The sequence below is a fragment of the Monodelphis domestica genome, chromosome 4, assembly GCF_027887165.1.
Source record: "Monodelphis domestica isolate mMonDom1 chromosome 4, mMonDom1.pri, whole genome shotgun sequence".
In the NCBI taxonomy this organism is placed as follows: Eukaryota; Metazoa; Chordata; class Mammalia; order Didelphimorphia; family Didelphidae; genus Monodelphis; species Monodelphis domestica.
The window spans coordinates 55,776,415-55,802,092 of NC_077230.1; the positions used below are offsets into that span (position 1 = coordinate 55,776,415).

The window sequence follows — 25,678 nt, forward strand, 5'->3', positions numbered from 1 at the left end:
TCAATCAGATAATACAAAAGGAATAATGGACAGGGATGAATGGGAAAAGGAAAGTGGGAAAAGGGGGTCCCTGTCTCTATCTAAACCCTTTTCCTCCCTCCTTGAGTTTTGGGGGGAACTCGGGTCTTGGCAGCCTAAGCCCTCCTGAGAGAACCTCAGGTTGACTCACCCCTGGACAACAGGAGTTGACGTAAAGTCTGCTCAGGTTTTTCTTCAGAATGCCCCTTCAATTGGGAAGTGTTGAGGAGAAAGATTTCCAGTCACCAGCAGAAAAAGTGGTTAACCCTCAGGAGAAAGTATTTATCCACCTTCTCTCTTCTACCTCTCAAGACAAAGAGACCCTCACTACTCTCCCAGCTAGAGTCTTCTCTCCTCTGGATTCCACTCCTAGGGCCCCTCCTCCTTTGAGGTGATCAATTTCATATAATTTTCAGTCTGGCACTTTTTCTTTAAGTGCCAGCCTCTATCACACCTTTTAAATGAAAAAAAAAATTAGTATCTTTCCAAACTTCCTAATTTATACTGAAAGCACTACTATTCATCTGCTTACCCCTAAGCTTGTGGTCTCCGAGCTACCCTGGGTTCTTCCTTCTCTTTTCTACTTCCCTCCCTTTTCCAAACAATTACCATATTTCATCTATTCTATGTTTTTCACATTCATCCCTTCATGTCCACTCCTTTTGGCACTGGCTAGTTTAGGTACTCATCATCTCTTTCTTAGACTACTACAATAATGTCTAATTGATCTCCATGCCTACATAATTTCTCCTCTTTCCAATATATCTTCCAAAGAACTACCAAAATGATTTCCCTTAGTCCTATGCTTGACTGTGTCCTTCAAAGCTCTACTAGGATCTACCTCCTTCATAGAGATCTCCTTGATACTAAACTCCAATTCTCACCTTTTTGTAAGTCCTCTGGAGGTAATAACCAGGGTTATTGGGAGGATTAAAAGACATAATATATGTAAACAGTTTGCAAACCTGAAGGTGCTGTATTTGTGCCAGTTTCTCTCTCTTCTTCCTCCTTCAGCTCCTCATCTTCCTCTTCCTCCTCTTCCTCCTTTCCCTCTTTATTCTTCTCTTCCTCTTCCTTCTCCTCTGCTCTCTCAGGTTAGGCCTGACTCCAGCATTACCTCTGGCAATAAATTTTATTTTTGTTTTGGTATCCCCACTGCTCAGAACAAAGTCTTTTAATATAGTGAATTATTAATAAATGTTTATTTATCTGAATTTGTCTTGAAGTTAAAAATAAAAAGCAGGATAATTTGATTATAGTAAATTAAAAATATTTTGTAAAAACAAAATAAGTGCAACCAACATTAGAAATGAAACAAGAAATTTGGGGGGAAATATATAGTAAATTATCTCTGACACAAAGGCCTGATATCTCAAATATATAGAGAACTGAGGCAAATTTATAAGAATACAAGGAATTCCCCAATTGAAAAAAAATTAACAGTTCTCAGAGGAAGAAATTAAAACTATCTAGAGTCATATGAAAAAATGTTCCAAATCACAATTGATAACAGAAATGCAAATTAAAACAACTCTAGGACACTACTTCAGACCTATCAAATTGACTAAAATGATAAAAAGGAAAAAGATAAATACTAGAGAGGATGTGGGAAAATTGGGACACTAATACACTGTTGCTAGAGTTGTGAACTGACACAACAATTCTGGAGAGCAAATTTGGAGCTATGCCCAAAAGACTATAAAAACTGCATTATCCTTTGACCCAGCAATACCACTAATAGGTCTATATAACAAGGAGATCATAGAAAAGGGAAAAAAGATCTACGTGTACAAAAATATTTATAGTAGTTGTCTTTGAGGAGGTCACATAGCTAATATGTGTCTGATACAAAAATCAAGTTCAGGTCTTCCTAACTCCAAGTCTTGTACTCTCTATCCATTATACTATATGCCTGCTATATGGTAAATATATATGTCAAAGGTCCTTTCCTTTCCACATCCATCGCCATGCATATATTTTCATATTTTGATGGATTTGATCTCATCAATATGCATGTAGTACTCCATTAACACCAAATACAACTTATCAATGTCTTCCTGTCCATTATAAAGATATATATGCATATGCATAAGCACATATATATATATATATATATATATATATATATATATATATATATATATATATACTTCCATAGGTATGGATTTGTCTCTGCTTATTTTAATGTCATTATATACAAAGATTAATTTGAAAATCCTGTTCTGTGCTTTTAAGGCATCTTTTAAAATTAGACCTTTAAAAATGACTTAGTCATTTGAGATTTAAATCACAATTGTTATTAGGAACTGAATTAAGGTAAGGGAAACTAGAGATAGGACATCAGATATAGTCAAAGGTCTTTAATTTGAATACATTTTTAGATAATTTGTGGTGATCTTTTAGCTTTCAGGAACAAAATTAAAAGAAAAAGAATGCAAAGTCAGGGCCATTAGGAGAGAGATAAAAGTACTTGTTGTTGGGTGCCCTTCTTACCTCTCCTTTAATGAAGGAGGGTAGTACGGGGGGGAAATCTTGTAAATATTTAAAAGTTGGTTACATGTTCTAAACTTGAAAGAACCAGGTTTGAAAAAAAGATTTTAACAGAAAGCTAATTTTACAAACATTTTGTGGTTTCCAGGGCAGTTCCGAGTTTGACATGAAACTTCAGTGGAATAAAGAGGCCAAAGTTTAGCTAACCGCATTGTTTGGTCATTGACCTTGACAGCAATCAGGTTCAGAGCTGAAAGAAGAATAGAGTGAACAGGAAATGAAACACTAAAAAAGAACTGAAAGAGCTATGCTTTGATATTTCCAACTGACTATAAATCATCACAGAATTTAGATGGACAAACGTATGTTATCTCTTCTCTACATTTTGGCTCAGAAAAATACTTACTAGAATGTTGTTTTCCTGTAGTTGTAGTTATGGATAGTCATAGCTTGGTCAATGAGGGTTCAATACCATCATTAAGGAGGTAAACCCCTGCCAATAAACATCCGTTGGCAAGAAAACAGTGGATATAGTTGTAAAGCATGAGCGAACTTGGAATCTTCAAAGTTACTTTAAATTCTGATAATACAAATTCTATTCATATTGTGCTTTCTTGTAATAAAACATTTGGCATATAGTATCTCATTTACTCTTCAGAATGACTCTGTGAGATAGATAGTGGAAGTATTTTTAGCCCTATGCTATAGATGAGGACCTGAGGATCTGAGAGTCAGGAATAGATATAGGAGATAGAGTTCTGGTCTTGGAGTCAGAAGACCTAGTTTTGTATCCACCTAAGATATTCCCTTGGACATATTTTAAACCTCAGTTTCCTCACATATAAAGGGAAGTGTTTGGACCTACTGACTTCTAATGTTCCTTCCAATTCTGTATGTATGATGATACTAGATTCATAGTTTTAGAGTACAGGATTTAGAGTCAGGAAGACACAGATTCAAATCTCACATCAGATTGCCACTATGTGTGACTGTGGGGCAAGTCATTTAATCTCATCTATAAAATGAGAAGGCTGATCTTTAAGACTCTAAGGTTTGCTTTCAGCTCTAATCTATGTCTCCACGGAATGGAAAATGAACTGAAGTCTTCTTGGGCCAAATTCAGTGCTCTTTGTGCAATAATCCATTTCCTGGCATAACACCAATATAGAGAATCCTGATTTTGCACCATAATGCATTCCTGAAAACCCAGTCAGGAAGTGGGACAGTGTGAAAAAGACTACTTTCCTCATTGTCAGTTAGAAAACCTGTAGTTTTCTAATTCCTTCTACCACAAGATGGCGATCCTGCATTGCCAGTAAGATGTGATGCTTTGGGGGGCAAGCTAAATTTTAATATTTTCTCTACATCTGCCAGAAATAGACTGAGAGGGTTACTAAGATGAAAACCAATTACAAGCATTTTTAAACTAGTGATGAATGAACAACTTGTCAACGTGGAATACTACAAAAAAGGATTGTTTATATTTACTTAATAGAATATAAAATACTTCTTTTTCTTGCTATCATTATTCTAAACATATTTCTTCTAAAAGTTCAATCACTCGGTCATTCAGTCAGCAAACATTAATAAAGTATCTACTGCATACCCAGGCCTGGGGATACAATGATAAAAATGAAACAGTTCCTATCCTCAAAGAGCTTACTTTCTATCCAGGGAAATGAGTGTTGTATAAGCAAATACAAAGTCCCTACAAGAAAAAGCAAAGAGCAAAGAGATTCCTCTGAAGCACTTCGTAAAATCTGGAGGTTAATGAAAGGCTTCATATAGGAGATAGTACCTGAGTTGAAGCTAGATTCTAACAGGAAGAGGTAAAGACCAAGTACATTCCAGTTAGGGGAAAAGCCTGTGCAAAGGTAAGGAGACAAGAAGTTGAATGCCATGTATGGGAATTAGCAAGGAGGCTAGTTTGCGTGGGATATAGAAGATATGAAGGGAAGGAATGTCCAATGAGCTGGTGATACCCCTTAGATTCATGGTGGCAAACCTATGGCATGTGTGCCAGAGGGGGCACTCAGAGCCCTCTCTATGGACAGGTGCACAGTTGCTTCAGCACAGTTTGCTATATGATAACTGTACCCAGCAAGGCTATTGAGAGGAGAGTTTTTTGGCAAACTAAAGTGCTATTATTTTCATCTGGAGTGCTACCCAGAAGAAAAGTGTATAAAGACCTATGACTTCATTCAAATAGGGAACTCCTAGATGATCAAGCATTCTCATATATAGTGTAGGTACGTATCTTCTTTGCAGTTTATAATGTTAGAGAACTGCTTAAAAAACAGAAATTATGTGACTTGCCCAGCCAATATGTGTCAGAGACCATACTTATATCCAGATATTCCTGGCTCCAAGGCCTTCTCTCTATTCAGTAACACCAGGAATACTTCTCTATTAACCAGTGCCCTTGGAGTTTAGAAAGTATTGGAGAGGAGGGTGTCTAAATTGCCAAGCTCATTTGGAGGAAAAGTCTGCTCTGATAGCAAATATAAGATTCAGAATGAACTAATAGTCAACTGACCAGAGATGCATGAATCCTGATTCAGATACTTAGGAACTGTTTGGTCACAAGCAAGTCACTTAACTTCTTGGTGCCTCAGTTTCTTGACTTGTAAAATGGGATTGGTGGTCCACAGCAAAGGTTATTCTAAGTAAGTGTTTTGCAATCCTTAAAGGTCTCTATAAATATTAGTTACTTGTGACTCTAAATAATAATAACGATTACCTAGAGATAGGGACTGGACCTGTGATTTCACTGATATAGAGAACTAACAGAGGAGTAAATACTTTCTGAAAAACAACCAATCAGTAGCTTCTCTGCAATCTGTATTCTTATAGAGCTGCCTGAGGCAGAGGTATCAAGCTCACTTCCAGGCTGGGGTCAAGAAGCACCCCGCAAAATCCAATATAGATTAAAATGTAATTGGTAAAAACAAAATAGATAGGAATACAACACAATTTAGAGAATGCTAATGTGTAGTTCCTAAGCCAATATGCCTCTGCAGGAATCCATTTCTCTTTGAGTTTAGCACCATTGCTCCCAGGCACTGAGAGGTTAAATGATTTACTCAGGGTCACATAACCAGTATTTGTAAGAGATAGGACTTAAAGCTTCTATGTAGACATTCTCCTCAACCCTCTGCACCTTTTTAGTATCCTCAGCATGTAGCTCAGGAGTAAATATTTCATACATTCAAATTCACTATCACTTCTAAACTTTGTTGAGAACTTTATCTACATACTGCCTTATCTTATGAGGTAAGTACTCCAAATGATATTATTCCGATTTAACAGATGGGGAAACTGAGCCTCAGAGAGGTTGTGATTTACCTTAGCCAATGATAACAACACTGTCAAAGAAAGACTTTGAAACTGCAGCTTCTTGATTCCAAGTCAAGTGCTCTACCTGTTGTGTCTTAATTTATTTTTAAAAATTACTAAGCTACTACTATGACATGGAGTTCTTCTTGAGATTCTAGTTGGCTTTATTATCTGTCCAAAGAATTTTGCAGCAGTCTCCTAATTGGTCTCCTTGCTTCTGGTCTCTCCCTTCTTGAATTTAGAGCCAGAGCTCAGACAAATCAAATATTTACACCATGAAATAGACTATTCCCCTTATAAATCTAACTCTATGTTAAAGAGAGCATTATAATAACCCATCTAATATAGATCAAATTGTTTGCTCTCTCAGGGAGTGAGGAGGAGAGATCGGGAATTTGGAACTCAATAATTTAGGAAACAAATATTAAAATTATAATTATGTGTAATTGGAAAAAATGTTACATTGAAAAATAAAGAGAATATTATTTAACTTTGAATTGTGAATTACTGCCACCTCTCCTTATTTCCCCTCTCCCCCCCTACTATTCATGCTATTCTTCTTTCATCTACAGAAACATGAAATCATAGAACATCAGGCCTAGAAGTTGGTTAGGTAGTCATTAAGCATTACTTAAATGCTTACAATATTCCAGGAACTCTGCTACTCCTTGGGGATATAAAGATAGGCTAAAAGCCATTGTCCATTGTCCTCAAGGAGCTCACATTCCAATTTGGGAGACAAAGATGAAAATAACTAGGTATTTGCAAGATATTGACAGAATCAATGGAAGACAGTCTTAAAAGAAAAGGCACTTGCAGATGGGAGAATTGAGAATAGTATCCTGCAGAAGATGGGATGTAATTGCTTAAATGCTAGGAGCTTCCTTCCCAAAGTACACTCTTTCTCTTTCTCTCTCCCCCTCTGTCTCTGTCTCTGTCTGTCTGTCTGTCTGTCTGTCTCTTCTCTCAGTCTCTGTCTTCTCTCTCCTCTTCTTTAGGGAGATCACTAGCACTTGAGGAGGTGGTCAGAAATATGTTCTGCAGAAAGATGATATCTAAGTTGCATCTTAAAGGAAGTGAAGAGGAGTCAAGGAGGGAATGTATTACTTGAACGTTGGATGTCCAAAGCAAAGACAAAGAGAAAGAGAGATAGATTATCGTTAAGTAAAGAATGAAGAGAAAACCAATATGGTCACATTGCCAAATATGGGAGTAATAGGGGAATAATGCCCAATGAAAATAGAAAGATAGTTGGGGTAAGATTGTATAAGACTTGAAGAGTTAAACAGTGAAATTTATATTTGATAATAGGTAATTCAGTGCCACTGGAGTTAATTGAGATGGGAAGGAACATGGTCAAGTGTGGCAGAACCTAAGACTCTTGACTTCTAATCCAGTGCTCTTTCCAGTTGACTAGGATGATGTCTTTCAAGTAACAGGGATTACTGACAACTTTCAACTTGGCTTGGCCATAATTTGGTCCAAGCAGTCTAAAATGGAGCAGCATTAGAAAAAGTATATTCTTTACCCTCTTCAAATCTAAGGAAATTATATCTATGACATTCCCCTTATATATTGCCAAAAAAGGAAATGAGATTAGTCTGGTATGGCTTATTCTTAGGCAGTTTGGTGGGGTATCATATAGACTATAAGACCAGAGGCCAGAAAGAGGCAAATTCAAATATTGCCTCAGATTCTTACTGGTTATTTGAATCTGAGCTGGTCATTTAATGTCTTTCAGTTTCTGGAAAGTTGGAATAATAATAATAGCCCCTAAATGACATGATTGTTATAAAGATCAAATGAGATAATATGCATCAAATACTTTGCCAGCCTTAAAACACTATATATATATATATTTACATATATATATATGTATATATATAATTTTTTTTTAGCTGCTACTGTAGTTGTTATTAATGAAGCTATCCTGGCTCCTTATAATCTTTCATTTGTTACTCTTGAACAATTTTTGGTTGGTCATCCGTTGTAGCTACTTATGTCCAGGATTCACCTCTACACCTACTTCCCAGGGTTGTTGTAAAGATCAAATCAGGTAGTGTATAGAAAATATCTCATAAATCTTAAAGCACTATACAAATGTTACTCATCAAAATTATTGTTATTATTACTACTCATAGCTAAGTGCTCTAATGAAGAAGTCAAGTAGTTTGAATCTCTGTATTCCACACTATAAAAATTATAGAATCATAGATTTAGATCTGAAAGAGACCTTTGAGGCCATCTGTTCCAAGAACTGCATTTTGAAGATGTGGAATTATAATCAGAGAGGTTGTCACTTTCTCAAGGTCACACAGTAGGAAAAGGATTTGAGCCCCAGCCCTCTGACTTCAACTCTGGCACCCTTTAGATTGCATTCCTTCCAAAGGTTAAAATAATAACAGTTGCAGTCCTGAACATTCTTCAGTTTGGAAAAAAATCATGTTGATCTGAGTCCCTAGTCTAAGAAAAGGTCAGAATAATGTAGAGTTTGGGCCTTGGCACAGAGCCCCTGAGATTGTTTTCATTTTTTCATTTAGAAATATCATCTAGAGTCAAGTTTCTATCAATGAACCCTGTGTAGCCAACTTTATTAAAAATGGAATGAGTTTGGCCTTATCAATATTGATCACTGTAATTGTAGACTCTTATAATTACCACTATCTCCACTATGTACTATCAGTTTCAGCATTGCTTCCCAAGGATTATAATATTTTTACTATTGGGTTATCTTTAGAGTGCATACTGTTCAAACCCACCATTTAAAAGCTTTTAACTAATCTAAGTTTTGAGGGAAATTACCAGGAATGAAGCTTTCAGTTAGAGCTTTAATAGTTGTTTAGGCTAAAAGGGGACAAAATGTCCAAGGAATCAATGCTATTTTAGGGGTGGAGTGTGAGAATGGGAAGTGGAGACTTGAAGGGTTGATGTAAAAGGAAATATCCCTGGAGGATTGACTGGGGATTTCAGCAATTGCTGAAAGGGTAGGTAAAGCAGATGTAGCCTGCTTTGGTTCTTTCATTTTCTAGCATTAACATAAGAAAAAATTAATCTTTGTTTCATATTACTTCAGAAAAATCACTGAAACCTTGAATTCTAACACCTATATTGATACCCAGGAAAATTCCATCACATTTCTGTTTATGCAATTGAATATTTGATATCTTTGAAAATCTAGATCCTGAGTTTGTCTCAAGAAATTCTCTCTGTGCTCCTTTACACATTTCCCTATTTCGAAAATCCTTCTATTATAACCACAAATCTTTAGGTCTTATAGGTTTGCAACCTTGGTGTTATCACCAATTCTTCGATCTCTTCTACCTTCCTTAGTTCATCAGTTCTCAAATCGTGTCTGTTCTACCTCTACAATATATTTTGTATCTGCTATTTTCTGGGACTAGTTATTATCTATACTTGCAATAGCCTCCTAATTGGTCTCTCTGTTTCTAGTCTCTCCCTTCTTAAATCCAGAGTCAGAGCTTGGATAAATCAGATATGATAGTCCAGTTTTAGCTTGCTTTGAAAATCCGTTGGCTGGCCAGGTCTTAAGGGAAGAAAGGAGAAAAGAAATCTAAAAAAGACGCATACAAACACAATGACAATAAAAAACCTGGTATCCGTTTAAATAAACCTTTCTTTCCAAAAGCATAACATTTTGTGACTTCTTCTGTCCTGCCTTAAGATTGTCCTTGACAATTTTTTAAATTAAAACTTATTTTTTAATAATAATTTATGTTCTTTATTTCCTGACCATCTTCATTCTCTGCTGGAAAAAAAAAGGAAAAAAAAAACTGTTGTCCATTATCAAGCAAAATTAATCTTCACATCAAAGTTTGGGCAAAACTTTTTTTTAAAATTTATCTGTTTTGTCTTCTGTGATCCTCGTTAGCCCTTTGGTGGTCATGAATACTTCCCCTACCCATAGACATCAATGGAAGGTAATTTTTTTCCCTTATTCTTCCAATTGGTTTATGATAAGACCTTTTAAAAATGTTTAAGTCATATATTTATTTGGAGGTTAGCTTGGAATATAATGTGAGAAGTTGTTCTGTAGCTAATTTTGTCCAAATTTGAGAGCACTAATGATAAAGGATGAAGGTGAGGGGCTCAATGATGATTAAGAACGAAAAACATTGGAAGGGAGAGAAAATGTAATTTAGTCTAGGTCATCCTAGGAATGAACATTCTTAGTGCTACTAGGAGAACACATTATAGCACTTCTACCAAACTGTCAAAATAGTCAATTAACTAAAGCTAAGCTTTATAATGGTTTCTTCTCCCATCCCTCTAGCCTCATTTCCTAGTGTCTAAACCAGTAATGTCAAATTCAAACAGAAGCAGTTCCTCTAAAGGATTCTTTTTGTGAAAATAGACTTGGTTTTAAAATACATGTTATCTATGTCTTCATTTAATTTATTTTGTTAAACATTTCCCAATTTCATTTTAATCTGTTTTATTCTCAGGGATATTATGGGCCACATGTGGCCCTCTGGTCTAAACCATGGTAATCTTGGATTTATATGTTTTCTCTGTCTTTTATAACTTTTCACATTTTCCCCTCTTCTGTGTTATTCTATTAAAGCCCCAACTCTTATAATCCTCCATGTGCAATGGACTCACTAGATTCACTTGTTAGACTTAAAGAAAGAGTTAACATGGAAAAGGGAAAAAAAGACATTTTTTAGCAGCAGGGACTCCTTTGAAATAGCATGGCAGAAGTGTGAAAGAGCCCAGGCAGTGACTGAATATAAATCAAGAAACAGATTGACTTTCTAAACTGATTTTACAGTTAATTTGTTCCATGATTACTGGTTATTTCTGACTTAAGTAAGAAGGTGACTGCATCCACAAGGACATAAATGTATTCTGCTTTCCCTGTCGGCTTCCCCCTGGCCAAGCAGAGTGTTGAACTATATAGCCAGGCAGTACATTAGACTACATTCAGTAAAGTGGAAACAAAGCTCTGTTTTGTGAGTTTGCTCTTGTAAAATGAAGTAACTGCCTTTTCTGTTTCTTGTTGGACTTGGGCCCCAGTGACCTCAAAGATTTTGCCTTTTCCCTTGTTTAACACTGCTACAGGTAACAAATGCCGGGTACCTCCAGCCTGAGGACAGAATGTTTTTGTGGCCATCTGCCATGAAGTGCACTTCCTTTCTCAGTTCACCTAAGCCCAGAGTGGCTGGTTTTCAGGGCTGTGAATGAAGCATCCATTCAGCCAAGCAATGGTATCTTTCTTTAAATTTTGAGCTCACCATCACCACCCACTCTCAGTGAGGTCTTCATGCCTCTGGCAAGGCAGAGAGGAAAGCATAATATCCAGAGGTATGAAGACTATTGCCCAAGGCTAAGCCATCTAACAAATACTTTCTTCCTCTTCTTCCTACCCCTTTCTATCTATCACCATTGCTACCACTATTATCTACTATCCGAGTGACCTCAGGCAAGTCCTTTAATGTCTCTGGTCTCTCTTTATGTTTTCCTCATTTTACAAATGAGGAGGTTAGAATAGAGCCTTAAAATACAAACTCTTCCTGAAGAAGGATTATTGCATTGATTGTATGTGTATGCAAGTGAGTGACCTCAGAACCAGACACAAAGCTCAGTGATTCATAGTTCAATGTAGACCTTGGGGGAGACACCAAGTGGAATATTACTGGAATTCATCTTTGGTCTTGTACTTGTCGACATTTTTGTCATCGATTTCGATGAAGGCTCAGATGACATGCTTATCAAATTTTCAAATGATACAAAACTGGAAGAGGTTACAAACATGATGAATAGCAGAAAGACAATCTAAATACACTTCAAGGGACTAGAATCAAAGGTTGACTGTTAAATCTTCACTGTGAGCATTTACACTGGAAAAAATTGGCAAACTCTACAGATGGAGGTTTGACTGTTTTGTTCAAGGTCTAAACTTAATAAATTAATGGAGTAAATGTTAATAACAAAGACTAATTTTAGAAGTTGTTATCCACACATTTTTTAGGGAGTCACTTGTTAAACACTTAGCAACACATCCCTTCATGGGCCTCTCGAGCAATCTGATTAAGTCTGATACTATTCTGATTTGTTACCTCTGTCCATAATGAAAAGAAATGATTAATGTCAGAAATTAGTGAAAACATAGTTGCAATTCTTTACCCATCCAAGTTTATATTGAAAATTATCCATCAGCCCCTAAAAAGGTACCTGGACCCCTGATTAAGGACCTCTGATTAAGTACCCCTGGTCTAATACAATCTTTTCATAAACATGACTCTTCTTTCTCTATGTAGGGTCTCCTAGACTTTGGATGGAGATACCTCTTGAGGAGAAATTAACTTCTCAAGAAAGCCAATTATACTTTTTGGACTCAGGGGGCCAGGAAAGTTTTCCTGAATAAAGTTGAACCTTGACTAAGAGGCTTGAGACATGGAGACAAATTAAGGGGCTATTGCAACAAAAGAGATAAGAACCAAACTAGAATGTTGCATATTTAAATGGAAAAAAAATTTAAATATATTTATCTATAGGGGGTATGCATGTCTGTGTGGCTGTTCATTTGTACATATTAAGGAATGTATATAGAGTAGTTTCCCCATTCCTCTTCCCTCTAGTCTGACCTGTAGTTTCATCCATGTGTAGAATTCTGTTATAGACAAAAGAGTGGTTTCCATAAACTGTGACTGCAAAAATATGGGTTTCAAGTCTTTGAATTGCCAAAAGCATAAAGATAATTTTTAGTGTCTTGATTTTATATTAAAAATAAAGTGGTTGCCATGGGAAAAATTCCCAAATATGAAATACCCAAGTCAACTGGATTTTATGGAGATTTTAATTAATACTAATGAAGGAATTAAGGAACGGGAGAGAGAGTAAGAGGAAATAGGGCCTAGGCCAATGGCCTAGACCTTTCTCTTTAAGAGAGAAACTAAGTCAGTCTTTAATCACTCACCACAAGATCCTTCCAAGCAAAACTCTAGTATTCCGAGAGACCCTCCAGTTCAGCTCCTGAGCTCAACTAAGTTCAGCCACCGAGAGCCCACAATTCAGCTTCCTAAGCTGAACTAAATCCAGAGGCCTTTCTGACTTCCTTTTAAAGAGAATTTTCTCCTATGTCACCTCCCCTAAATTTTCACATCTACCAATCACAGTAGACATTTTCCAAAGGACTGACCATTCTTAGTTTTTAGTTCTCACTTTCTCTGGGTAGATTATATCTTCTGAGTAAGTTCACACCTCTTTGCCCCTTGCAAGTTGCCTGACCTTTTAGTGATTAATTTGACCTTCATAGGTACTTAGCACCCTTTTGTATTAGATCTAAAAATAGACCCAGCTTAAGGGCTTTTGCCTCACCATAAGTATGGGTTAAGTACTTTTTCATTGTTCAGTAAGGAGTTTACAACTTTATCTTTCCCTAAGGTGTGCCTAAGTATGGGTGGAGTAATGTAAAGTTCTCACATACATTCCTGACTAAGCACCTTCATTGTTTAAAATGGGGAATAGCCTTAACCAAATGTTCCAAGGTAGAGTCTGAGAAATTTTAAGATTTACAATTCCCAGTATGGAATACTCCCCTACTGATGCAAATTGGAAATCCAATGCCTTATACTATTAGAGAATTGTCTGGGTCCACAGAGAGACTGAATGGCTTATCTGTAGTCACATAAATTAGTGTGGGTCAGGAGCAGGGCATGAAGCCAGGTTTCCCACTGTGGCACTCTGTTATTCTTTCCTGCCCTCAAGAAACTCAATCTAGTTGAGATGATTGCTGCCCTACATGAAACTTAGTCTTAATTCTATGATGTGATCTTAAGCAATTAATCCCCTTGAAAATTAAATGAAGCAATTCCCAGTTTTCCAAGTAGAACTTCTAAATCACAGAGGTTGAAATAAGCACTAGGGCCTGAGTTCAAATGCTACCTCTGACATTTGCTAGCCTAAGCAAATTATTTAACCTTTCTGCTTCAATTTCCTCATTAGGGAAGCCCTAGTTTATTTCATAACAGAGAATCATTAACATTTTTTTTCTATAAAGGTGATTTGTTGGTGGAGGGAACTCCCACACTAGGAATTCCCTCTACTGGCAAAATTTCAGATTCTCTGCAGAGTTAACGTTCTCTCCTGGTGTATTAGTGTCCAATGAACTTTAAATAATTAATGACAAATGCATTCAAGGCTGACAAATATGTCTTGTATTAGTTGATTAACACAAACATTAAAATCGATAGCATATGTGGATTTTAGAAATCTGCCAAGTAACAGCCTGGTGACTAAGGCCCGGTTTGGGGAGTTTCATTGTCTTCATTTGTTTTAAATAAAAAGCTCTGCTTGACTGTCCTAAGGGAAGAACAGGCTCTAACTGTAGGTTATCTGGCGCCCTACCTATGAAATGTAATAGTGCACTGCATATATGAAAAAGTAACTCAATATAAATATAAACTGTTCCACTCTCGTATGAAGAAGTCACTGAACCATGGAAATAGCACTGACCCATGTGCCCAGTGCATAAAGAGATCGGATCTCTTTCCTAAAAAAGCACATTGGGTATCAGGCTGAAATGCTATTTAATAGACACTGTGCTTGTCCTTGTTATTCCTTTAGAGTTTAGTTTTCTTACAAAGGAAACTATGCATGTGTTCTTCAGAGATGTGACTTAGATTTTCATGACCAATCTGTGATGTGAGGAAAAATAGCTGCTATTTTTTAAAAAAAGCATCTTCTCTTGTCACAGTTCTATGAAGAATATACTACAGGCATCATTATCTTCATTTTACTGATAGGAAACAAGGATTCAGGGAAGTGACTTGCCCAAGATCACACAGCTAATAAATCTCAATTAGGGCTAGTATCCACCTCTTCCAGATTCAAGTTTTATGCTTATGAACCATACTATGTGAAGAAGCAGGAACTTAGGGAAACAATATAAATAGGGGACTGTGGGAAGGAAAAAGCTTTTAGGCAAGAAGTGCTAGGTACCTCCATTAGATGCTAAGCATCTAAAAATTGCATCCTGTTTGGTCCTCACAACAACTCTGTGAAGTAGGTATTATTCTTTCCTCCGTTTTACATTTGATGAAACTGAAGCAAGCAAAAGTTGAGAAACTTGCGGAAGGTCACATATCTAGGGAGTGTTCGAGTCTGCTTCCTGACTCCAGGCTTAGTGTTTTATTCACTGAGCCAGAAACTTCCTCTAAAAGATAAGAGAAAGAAAAACTGATGAGACTGAGATTTGTACAAGTAAGTAAGGAATGGACTTCAGCAAATGCAAAGAGGTTGTTTTAGGCATATTTCAATTTAGTCTTAATACAGGAAAACATGAAGATGAGTAGTATGAGATTGGACCACTGACCCCAGGACTAATATCCCTTTTTTCCTTGAAAGTGAACTGATATCACTCTCTGCCATTCAGAAGACTATAGGATGGTGATCCTAGTCAAAAGGTACTATATTGTGTTCCTATTACTAATATTCCCATTGATTCCTCTTCTATATCCAGTAATGTAGAAGCAATGACTTCCCAAGCTAAAACCATCTCCCCTTCTGTGACCATTAATATTCTTCAATTTAGTCCTTCCTTTCACAAATGCCTATCCAGCTCTGTTCTCCATTCCCTCACACTCTCCACAACTCAATTCTATCATTAACAAATTTCCCTTCATATTTTACTATTTTATTTTTGACTTAATATTATTCTTTTATAATCTTTCCATTTTTCTGGTCCTTATGAGGATCTAGTCTCTCTTAGAAGACATCTCATATACCTTTTCTCCAGTCCCAGGAAGAGAAATAAACATATACCTTACCCTCCATTGCTGTGTCAAGGTCCTCTGCTGCCATCATTCAGTAGTAATACGCCCTCTTTGGAGGTACACTCCATTCACAAATATTAGCCTATCTACATCCTGGTAAGGGCAGTTACGTGATGCAGTGGATCAAGTGTTGGGCCTAAGTCAAGAAGATTCATATTCATGGGTTCAAATCAGGCCTCAGGCACTGATTAGCTTGTGACCCTGGACAAGTCACTTACCCTTGTTTGCCTCAGTTTCTTCACCTGAAAAATGAGCTGGAGAAGGAAATACCAATGTATTTGCCAAGAAAACTCTAATAGGGTTATGAAGAATTGGACATGACTACCACAACTGAATGACAAAAAAGATTCTGGTGGCATTTGTGTGTTGGCCACTAGTTTCCTTTCCTTTTCCCAAGAAATTTACTACTCGGCTTCTGATTTTCCCCTTTAATCCTTCTCCTTTTAGTCAGCAACTTTGATATATACACATACAAATACCTCTTCTACATTCATTGACCTCCTCAATTAGTGTAATGTATAGCCTTTCTTCCCTTTAGTCATACTTAGGGTTGGTCAAATCCTTGATCTCACCACCACTCCAAAATCTTCCATTGCCAAGTTTAAGAGCTTTCAAATAATCCTTCTTCCCAGAACTTCCCAGAACTTCCTATCCTTCCATCTTTTCTTGAATCTCATTTGTCTTAAAACTATTCTTCACTTTTCCTGACTTTATAGTCCCTCCATTTCTTATTGTTCTCCCAGGCCACCCCACTTTTCTTATTTCATCTTGCTCAGTTTCTAATCTTGACCCTATACTTAATTAGTTCAACATTACATTGTCTGCTACTTTTGAATGACACGAATAGCCTTGCTATGTTGACACTCATGCCTGGCCAAACCCCAACCCTGGGAATTCCAACATCTGCTTTTTCTGTTTTTGCTCAGCTGCTGCTGGATGGTGATGATTAGGCCCATTTCAAATTCTTATTTATCAAATCTCAACTGGGCCTGCATTGCAGCAAGGCACTTCTTCCCTACCTTCTCTTCAATATAGTTCTTATAGTGGATGCTCCAGACATTTTCTTCTCTCCTTAAATCCTACTCCTTTCTCTAAGCAGGACCTTGCCCCAAACCTTACTGAAAAAAAAGAGTCCAATATTTCTGAGGCTCACGTTCTGCTCTCTACTATATCTCAAAAAACCCCATTCCCCTGAAATCATCTACTGTTCTTTCCACTACTACTTTAGTTTCTGAAGAAGAGGTAGCCTTGTTATCACAATCAATCACTCTACTTATGACCTTGATTCCATTTCCACCTGTATTCTCTAGATAATTGTTCCTACAATCATTACTTTCTCATTCTCGAATTACTTTTCTCTGGCTTTTCCTGACATTACTCTCTTGATTCTCTTCTTAACAGCCTAATTTCTCCCTCTCAGTCTCTTTTGCTGATTCATCACCTGTTTCATGCACTTTAAATCTGAGTATTCCTCAAGGCTCTGTCCTGGCCCCTCTTCTCTATTTTCTTTACACTCTAACTTGGTGTTTGTGTTTTCCCCTATGCTTCAATAATCCTGTCTATGCATATGACTCACACATCAATATACCTAATTCTGGCCTTTTCACTGAGCTTCAATCTCACAAAATTACCTATTCAATGTTTCAAATTATATACCTGAAACATCTCAAACTCAACATGTCTAAAGTAGAACTCTTACTCTTTCCCCCTAAATGTATTCTTCTTGCTGTTAAAAGCATTACCATTTCCCCAGGCTCTCAGGTTTATAACTATGAGGTCATCCTTGAGGCATTACTGTTACACCCCACATATCCAAGTCATTAAACTAGTCTTTTAACTCCACAACACCTCTTGTATCTTATTCCTTCTATATACTTCTATACCTACCACATTAGTTCAGGTCTTCCTCACCTCTCCCTTAAACTCTTGTGATGTCTTCCTAATTAGTCTCCCTGCTCCCATCCATGCTTCACCCAGAGGCTAAAATGACTTTTCTTAGGAATAGATATAACTATTTCCAGAGAAAGAACTGTGGGAGTAGAAATGCAGAAGAAAAACATATGATTGATCATGTGTTTTATGGGGATATGATTAGGGTTTTGGCATTAAAAGATAATTCTATTGCAAATATGAATAATAAGTAAATAGGCATTAAACAATGATACATGTATAACTCAGAGGAATTGCTTGTTAGCTTCGGGAGCAGGGAGGGAAGAGGGATAGGAAAAATCATGAATCATATAACCATGGAAAAATATTCTAAGTAAAAAAATTAATTATAACAAAAAAAGGATAGATGTAACTACCATATTTCCCTAAACAATAAATTCCAGTCATACCCAATTAGCATCAGGTTAAAACATAAACTTCTTGATCTGCTTTTAAAAAATGGTAACAACTTTGATCCCAAATTGTTTTTTTCTAACCCCATTATACAAAACTCCTTGGAAACTGTGATCCAGACATAATGGTTTTCTTTTTGTTCCTTAATCCTGAGGCACTATATTTCTCATCCTTGTATCACTGAACTGACTGTACCCAATTCTTGGAAATCACTTCAACTTCCACTCTGCCACAGAATCCTTTTTCTTGAAAATACAGCTAAAGAACACTTTACATAAACCTTTCCTGAATCCTCTACCTGTAGGTACTCTTTCAAAACTTTTCTATTTAACTAAACTGTGTGTGTGTGTGTGTGTGTTTGACTCCCTTGTTAAATAAAATGTAAACTATTTGAAAGTAGGGATTATTTCATGTTTTAAGTGCCTAGCACAGATACTGACATATAACAGACAATTAGGAAATGCTCATTTATTAATTGATATAAAGCTGTATTTTTGACTTCCTGGTAACATGGAGGCAGTCTAGATGCAGGACTCTTCTTCTCCTCACCACCTACCAATACATACTACCTTAAAAAGCCAACCCCTCCCCAATTCATATGAATTAAGGAACTCTACAGTAGGGCACAACATTGAAGGTACGTGGGCTTTGGGCATTTCTACACCATAAGTGGGTGAAAAAGCTTCCACCAAAATATGAGCTGATCCAACCCTCGCCCACCCCACCTACCAGAGCCAGAGTCAGAGCCAGAGAGCTTTAGAATCATTGAGTGAGTGAGGGATACCTCTGGAGTGAATGAAGGGGAACCTCTGGGTCCTTGGCAGTTGAATGAGACCACTAAGGACCTACCCATGAGAGCAGCGAGACTTGAGGCCCCAGCAGGTTGAGGAGCATAGACCATGGGTGCCTTCAGGGAGATAGCACAGAGCGAGGCAGCAAACAGCCAAAGCTGCAGAGACTCGAGAGCTAGCCTCAGGCAAAATCCTTGCTCCTTAGCTCTATGCACAGAGAGCCTGCCCATCTCACTCAGATTTCTAACTGGAGAGGGAAAGAAAAGCCACCACAGTAATGGCACACAGTGCCAAGGAAAAACAACTTCCCAACACCAAGAAAAACAAGAAGAAGGGGTTGACCCTGGATAACTTTTATGGAGGAAAAACTCAGACTACAGAGTAAATAGAAGAGGAAATACAAATAAATGCACCAAAACCTTCCAAAAAAATTAGAAATTGTCTGCAAGCTCTTGAAGAATTTAACTTGCAGCTTTCCAAAAATATGGAAACCTTCTGGCAAGAAAATAGGAAATAGTTAAAAAAGAAAATAACAGTTTAAAGGACTAGAACTCCCAATTGGATAAATAGCTGGAAGCCACAAAAAGCAGAATAGACCAAAGCGAAAAGGAAAACCAGTTCTTAAAGACCAGAATTAGGCAATTGGAAGACAATGATCATGCAAAACATCAAGAATTAATAAAGCAAAGTCAAAAGACTGACAAAATAGAAGAAAACATAAAATATCTCACTGAAAAGATGATGGATGAGGAAAACAGAGCATGACGAGACGATGTGAGAATCATTGGTCTACCTGAAAACCCTGAAATAAACAGAAATCTTGACATCATACTACAAGAAATTATCCAAGAAAACTGCTGCCCTGATGTTCTTGAACAAGGGGGAGGGGGGAATAGACATTGAAAGAGTTCATAGAACAACCTCTACACTAAATCCTCAAAAGACAACTCCCAGGAATGTAATTGCCAAATTCAAGAGCTTCCAAGCTAAAGAGAAAAATTTTACAAGAAGCCAAAGAGAGACAATTCAGATATCAAGGAGCATGAATCAGGATTACACAAGATCTGGCAGCTTCCACACTAAAGGACTACAAGACTTGGTATATAATATTCAGAAAGGCAAGAGAATTGGGTCTTCAACCAATGCTCACCTATCCATCAAAACTGACTATATACTTCCTGGGGAAAGTATGGGCATTCAACAAAATAGAAGATTTCCAAGTATTTGTAAAGAAAAGACCAGAAATAAGTGGAAACTTTGATATCCAAACACAAAGATCAAGAGAAAAATGAAAAGGTAAATAAGAAAGAGAGGGAAAAGAGGAAAATGTTTTTTATTCAAACTTTCTTCCTTAAGAACCATAATAATATCAGATTATTTATATTAGTATATGGGAAAAATGTTATTTGTAACTCTCAAAACTTATATTCTCCATTATAGTAATTAGAGGAATCATTCAAAGGAAGAGATAGGGGTAATAAGTTCTATAAGATGATATGCAAAAAAGGAAAAGAGGAAGTGGGGAATTGAAGATGGCACCAAGAGATACTTGAAGCAATAAAATGAATAGGATAATCTTTATCACACAAAGATACATGTGGGAAGGGGAGGGTAAGAACACTCTTATAAGAAGGAGAGGAAGAGAGTGCTAATAGGTAATACTTAAACCTTACTCTCAGGGAAATCAGTTCTGAGAGGAAAGAGCATCTAGATCCATTGGGGCACTGAATTCTATTTTACCATACAGGGAAAGTAAGAAGGAAAAACTAAGGTGGGTAGGAGGTCAGAGAGTATAAAAAGGGAGGGAAAGAGAGGGGGGAGGGAACTTAATGGACCCTGAAAAAATAAGAAGGGATCAAAAAGGGAGGGGGAAGAAAGAGAAGCTTATTAAAGGCAGGGATTAGGGGAACTGATTAAAAGCAAATCATTGGTATAAAAGACTATAGCAAAAAAAAAAGAAGAAGAAAGAAAAGACAGAACCAGGAGAGGATATAAAAATTCAGGGAAATACACAAGTGGCAATCATAACTTTGAATGTGAATGGGATGAACTCATCCATAAAATAAAAACAAATAAGAGAGTGGATTAGAAATCAAAATCCTACCAAATGTTGTCTATAAGAAACACACTTGAGGCAGGTAGACACTCGCAAGGTTAGAATTAAAGGTTGAAGCAAAACCTCCTGGGCCTCAAATGATAAAAAGAAGGCAGGAATTGCAATCATGATATCTGACAAAGGCAAAGAAAAATAGATCTAATTAAAAGGGATAGGGAAGTTAACTGCATCCTGATAAAAGGCAGTATAGGCAATGAGGAAATATCAGTAATCAACATATATGCACCAAATGGTATAGCATCCAAATTTTTAAAGGAGTAACTAGTGGAGTTGAAGGGAGAAATAGAGAGTAAAACTATACTAATGGGAGACCTGAACTTACCACTATCAAATTTAGATAAATCAAATAAAAAAAATAAATAAGGAAGAGGTAAGAGATGTGAATGAAATCTTAGAAAAAAAATAGACTTAATAGATATAGGGAGAAAAAAAATTGGGACAAAAGGAATACACCTTCTTTTCAGGAGCACATGGCACATTCACAAAGATTGAGGTCATAAAAACATGGCAAACAAATGGATAAAAGCAGAAATAATAAATGCAACCTTTTCAGATCATAATGCAACAAAATAATAATCAGTAAGGGTACATGGAGAGGAAAATCAAAAATTAATTAGAAATTAAATAATATGATTCTCCAAAATCAGTTTTTTAGAGAACAAACCAAAGAAACAATAATTTCATTGAAGAAAATGACAATGATGAAACATCCTTTCAAAATCTATGGGATGAAGCCAAAGCAGTACTCAGGGGAAAATTTATATCCTTGAGTTCATATATTAACAAATTAGGGAGGGTAGAGGTGAATGAATTGTACATGCAAATCAAAAAAACTTGAAAGCAAAGAAGTCAAAAATCCCCAGCTGAAAACTAAATTATAGATCCTAAAAATAAAGGAAGAAATTAATAAAATCAAAAGTGAAAGAACTATTGGACTAATAAATAAGACTAGAAGCTGGTATTTTGAAAAAAAAACAAAATAGACAAAGTACTGCTCAATTTAATAAAAAAAAGGAAAGAAGAAAACCAAATTAATATTATCATAGATGAAAAGGGAGATCTCATCTCCAATGAAGAGGAAATTAAGGCAATCATTAAAAACTACTTTGCCCAACTATATGGCAATAAATATACCAACCTAGGTGATATGGATGAATATTTACAAAAATATAAATTGCCTAGATTAACAGAAGAAGAAATAGAATTCTAAAAAATCCCATATCAGAAAAAGAAATCGAACAAGCCATCAAAGAACTCCCTAAGAAAAAATCACCAGGACCTGATGGATTCACAAGTGAATTCTATCTATCAAACATTCAAAGAACAACTAATCCCAATATGATACAAAGTATTTGACAGAATAAGCAAAGAGGAAATTCTACCAAATTCCTTTTATGGCACAAATATGGTACTGATTCCAAAGCCAAGCAGTTCAAAAACAGAGAAAGAAAACTATAGACAAATCTCCTTAATGAACATAGATGCAAAAATCCTAAATAGAATACCAGCAAAAAGACCCCAGCAAGTCATCATAAGGGTTACATTACGATCAGGTGGGATTTATACTAGGAATGCAAGGATGGTTCAATATTAGGAAAACCATCCACATAATTGACCATATCAACAAGAAAATCAACAAAAATCACATGATTTTTAGATGCAGAAAAAGCCTTTGACAAAGTACAAGACTCGTTCCTATTGAAAACACTAGAAAGTATAGGAATAGAAGGGCCTTTCCCAAAATTAATAAACAGTATATATCTAAAACCATTAGCAAATATCATCTGCAATGTGGATAAACTAGATGCACTCCCAATAAGATCAGGAGTCAAACAAAGATGCCCATTATCATCTCTATTATTTAATATTGTACTAGAAACACTAGTAGTGGCAATTAGAGAAGAAAAATAAATTGAAGAGATTAAAATTGGCAATGAGGAGACCAAGCTCTCACTCTTTGCAAATAATATGATGATCAACTTAAAGAATCGTAGAGAATCAACTAAAAAGCTAGTAGAAATATTCAACAAATTTAGCAATGTTGCAGGATAAAAAATAAACCTGCATAAGTCATCAGCATTTCTATATATCTCTAACACATCACAGCAGCAAGAATTAGAAAGAGAAATTCCATTTAAAATCACCCTAGACAATATAAAATACTTGGGAATCTATCTGCCGAGACAAACACAGAAACTATATGAATGCAACTACAAAACACTTTCCACAAAATTAAAACTATATCTAAACAATTGGAAAAACATTAACTGCTCATGGGTAAGATGAGCTAACATAATAAAATATGACCATCCTACCCAAACTTATTTACTTATTTAGTACCATACCCATTGAACTACCAAAATACTTTTTAATGAATTAGTAAAAAACATAACAAAGTTCATTTGGAAGAATAAATGATCAAGGATATCCAGGGAAATAATGAAAAAAAAATGCAAAGGAACGTGGCCTAGCAGTACCAGATCTGAAACTATACTATAAAGAAGTGATCATCGAAACAATATGGTACTGGCTAAGAGACAGAAAGGAGGATCCAGTGGAATAGACTTAGAGTAAGTGACCTCATCAACAGTCTATGATAAGCCCAAATATCACAGCTTTTGGGACCAAAACCCACTTTTTGATAAAACTGCTGGGAAAATTGGAAGACAATATGGGAGAGATTAGGTTTGGTTCAACATCTCACACCCTACACCAAGATAAACTCAGAATGGGTGAATGACCTGAACATAAAGAAGGAAACTATAAGTAAATTAGGTGAATACAATATAGATACATGTCAGATCTTTGGGAAAGGAAAGATTTTAAAACCATGCAAGAGCTAGAAAAAAACACAAAATGTAAAATCAATAATTTTGATTACAAAAATTAAAATGGTTTTGTACAAACAAAATCAATGCAACCAAAATTAGAAGGGAAGTAACAAATTGGGAAACAATCTTCATAACAAAAACTTCTGACTAGGGTCTAATTACTCAAATTTGTAAAGAACTCAACCAATTATACAAAAAATCAAGCCATTCTCCAATTGATAAATGGGCAATAGACATGAATAGGCAATTTTCAGTTAAAGAAATCAAAAGTATTAATAAGTACATGAAAAAATATTCTAAATCTCTGATAATCAGAGAGATGCAAATCAAAACAACTCTGAGGTACCACTTTGCACCTAGCAGATTGGCTAACATGACAGCAAAGTAAAGTAATGAACGCTAGAGGGGATGTGGCAAAGTCGGGACATTAATTCATTGCTGGTGGAGTTGTGAATTGATCCAGCCATTCTGGAGGGAAATTTGGAACTATGCCCAAAGGGTACTAAAAGAGCATCTGTGCCCTTTGATCCAGCCATAGTATTGCTGCTTTGTACCACAAAGAGATAGTAAGGAAAATATATATACAAGAATATTCATAGCTACACTCTCTCTGTTGGCAAAAAAATGGAAAATGAGGGGATGTCCTTCAATTGGGGAATGGTTGAACAAATTGTGGTATATGTTGGTGATGGAATAGTATTGTGCTCAAAGGAATAATAATTTGGAGGAATTCCAAGTTAACTGGAATGACCTCCAGGAACTGATGCAGAGTGAAAGGAGCCGAACTAGGAGAACATTGTACACAGAGACTGATAGACTGTGGTACAATCGAATGTAATAGACTTCACCATTACTGGCAATGCAGTGACCCTGAACAACTTGGAGGGATCTATGAGAAAAAACACTATCCACATTATAGAGGAAAAACTGTGGGAGCAGAAACACAGAAGAAAAACAACTGCTTGAATACATGGGTCAAGGGGATATGATTGGGGATGTAGACCCTAAAGGAACATCCTAATGCAAACACTGGCAACATGGAAATAGATTTTGATCAAGGACACATGTAATAATACTCAGTGAAATTGCATGTCAGCTATGGGAAGGGTGGGATTAGGGGAGGGAGGGAACAAATATGATTCTTGTAACTAAGAAATAATGTTCTAAATTGACTAAATAAAATAAAAAATATAATACTGTATTGTGGACTGACAGAACTAATGATATTTAGCCTGAAGAAAAGAGACTTAGGGGTTATACGATAATTATTTTCACTTATTTAAAGAACTTTCACAAGATTCTTTTTTGGCCATTCTCCTCTCAGCTGCCAAAGTGATTTTTCTAAATAACATGTATGCCCCAAGAGATAAAAAGGAAAAATAGTTGTACAAAAATATTCATAGCTGCACTCTTTGTGGTGGTAAAAAATTGGAGAATGAAGGGTTGTTTCTCAGAATCAAGAAATGAAATTCAAGAAATCGTGGTATATGATAGTGAACTTACCCTAGTGTGCTGTAAGCAATGTTGATCTGGAGTATTTCTATACAAACTGGGAGAATCTCAATGGATTGTTGCAGAGTGAAATGAGCAGAACCAGAAGAACATTGTACACAGAAAGTGAAACATTGTGGATCTATCCAATGTAATGAACTTTGCTATTAGTAGCAATGCAACAGACCAGGACACTCCTGAAGGACTTATGGGAAAGAATGCTAACCACATTGAGAGAAAGAACTATGGGAGTAGAAATGTAAAAGCAAAACATATGACATCACTTATCACATGTATATGTGGGTATGTGATTTGGAGTTTCTATCTTGCAATGGTAAGGGCTAGGCAATTGGGGTTAAGTAACTTGCCCAGGGTCTCACAGCTAGGAAGTAACTAAGGTCAGATTTGAACCCAGGTCCACCCATCTCCAAGTCCAGCTCTCTATCCAGTGAGCCATCTAGCTGCCCC

General features: G+C 36.3%; 1 long non-coding RNA gene across 1 annotated transcript in view; it reads right to left on the reverse strand.

Moving 5' to 3' along the window:
- Positions 1-226: 226 nt before the first annotated feature.
- Positions 227-25,678, reverse strand: part of LOC103092633 (uncharacterized) — a 33,570-nt gene continuing 8,118 nt past the window's right edge. The window contains exons 2-3 of the long non-coding RNA XR_467113.2: positions 2,641-2,758; positions 227-1,137 (exon numbers count right to left, since the gene is read on the reverse strand). This is a non-coding gene — a long non-coding RNA (uncharacterized LOC103092633). The remainder of the gene's footprint in view (positions 1,138-2,640; positions 2,759-25,678) is intronic.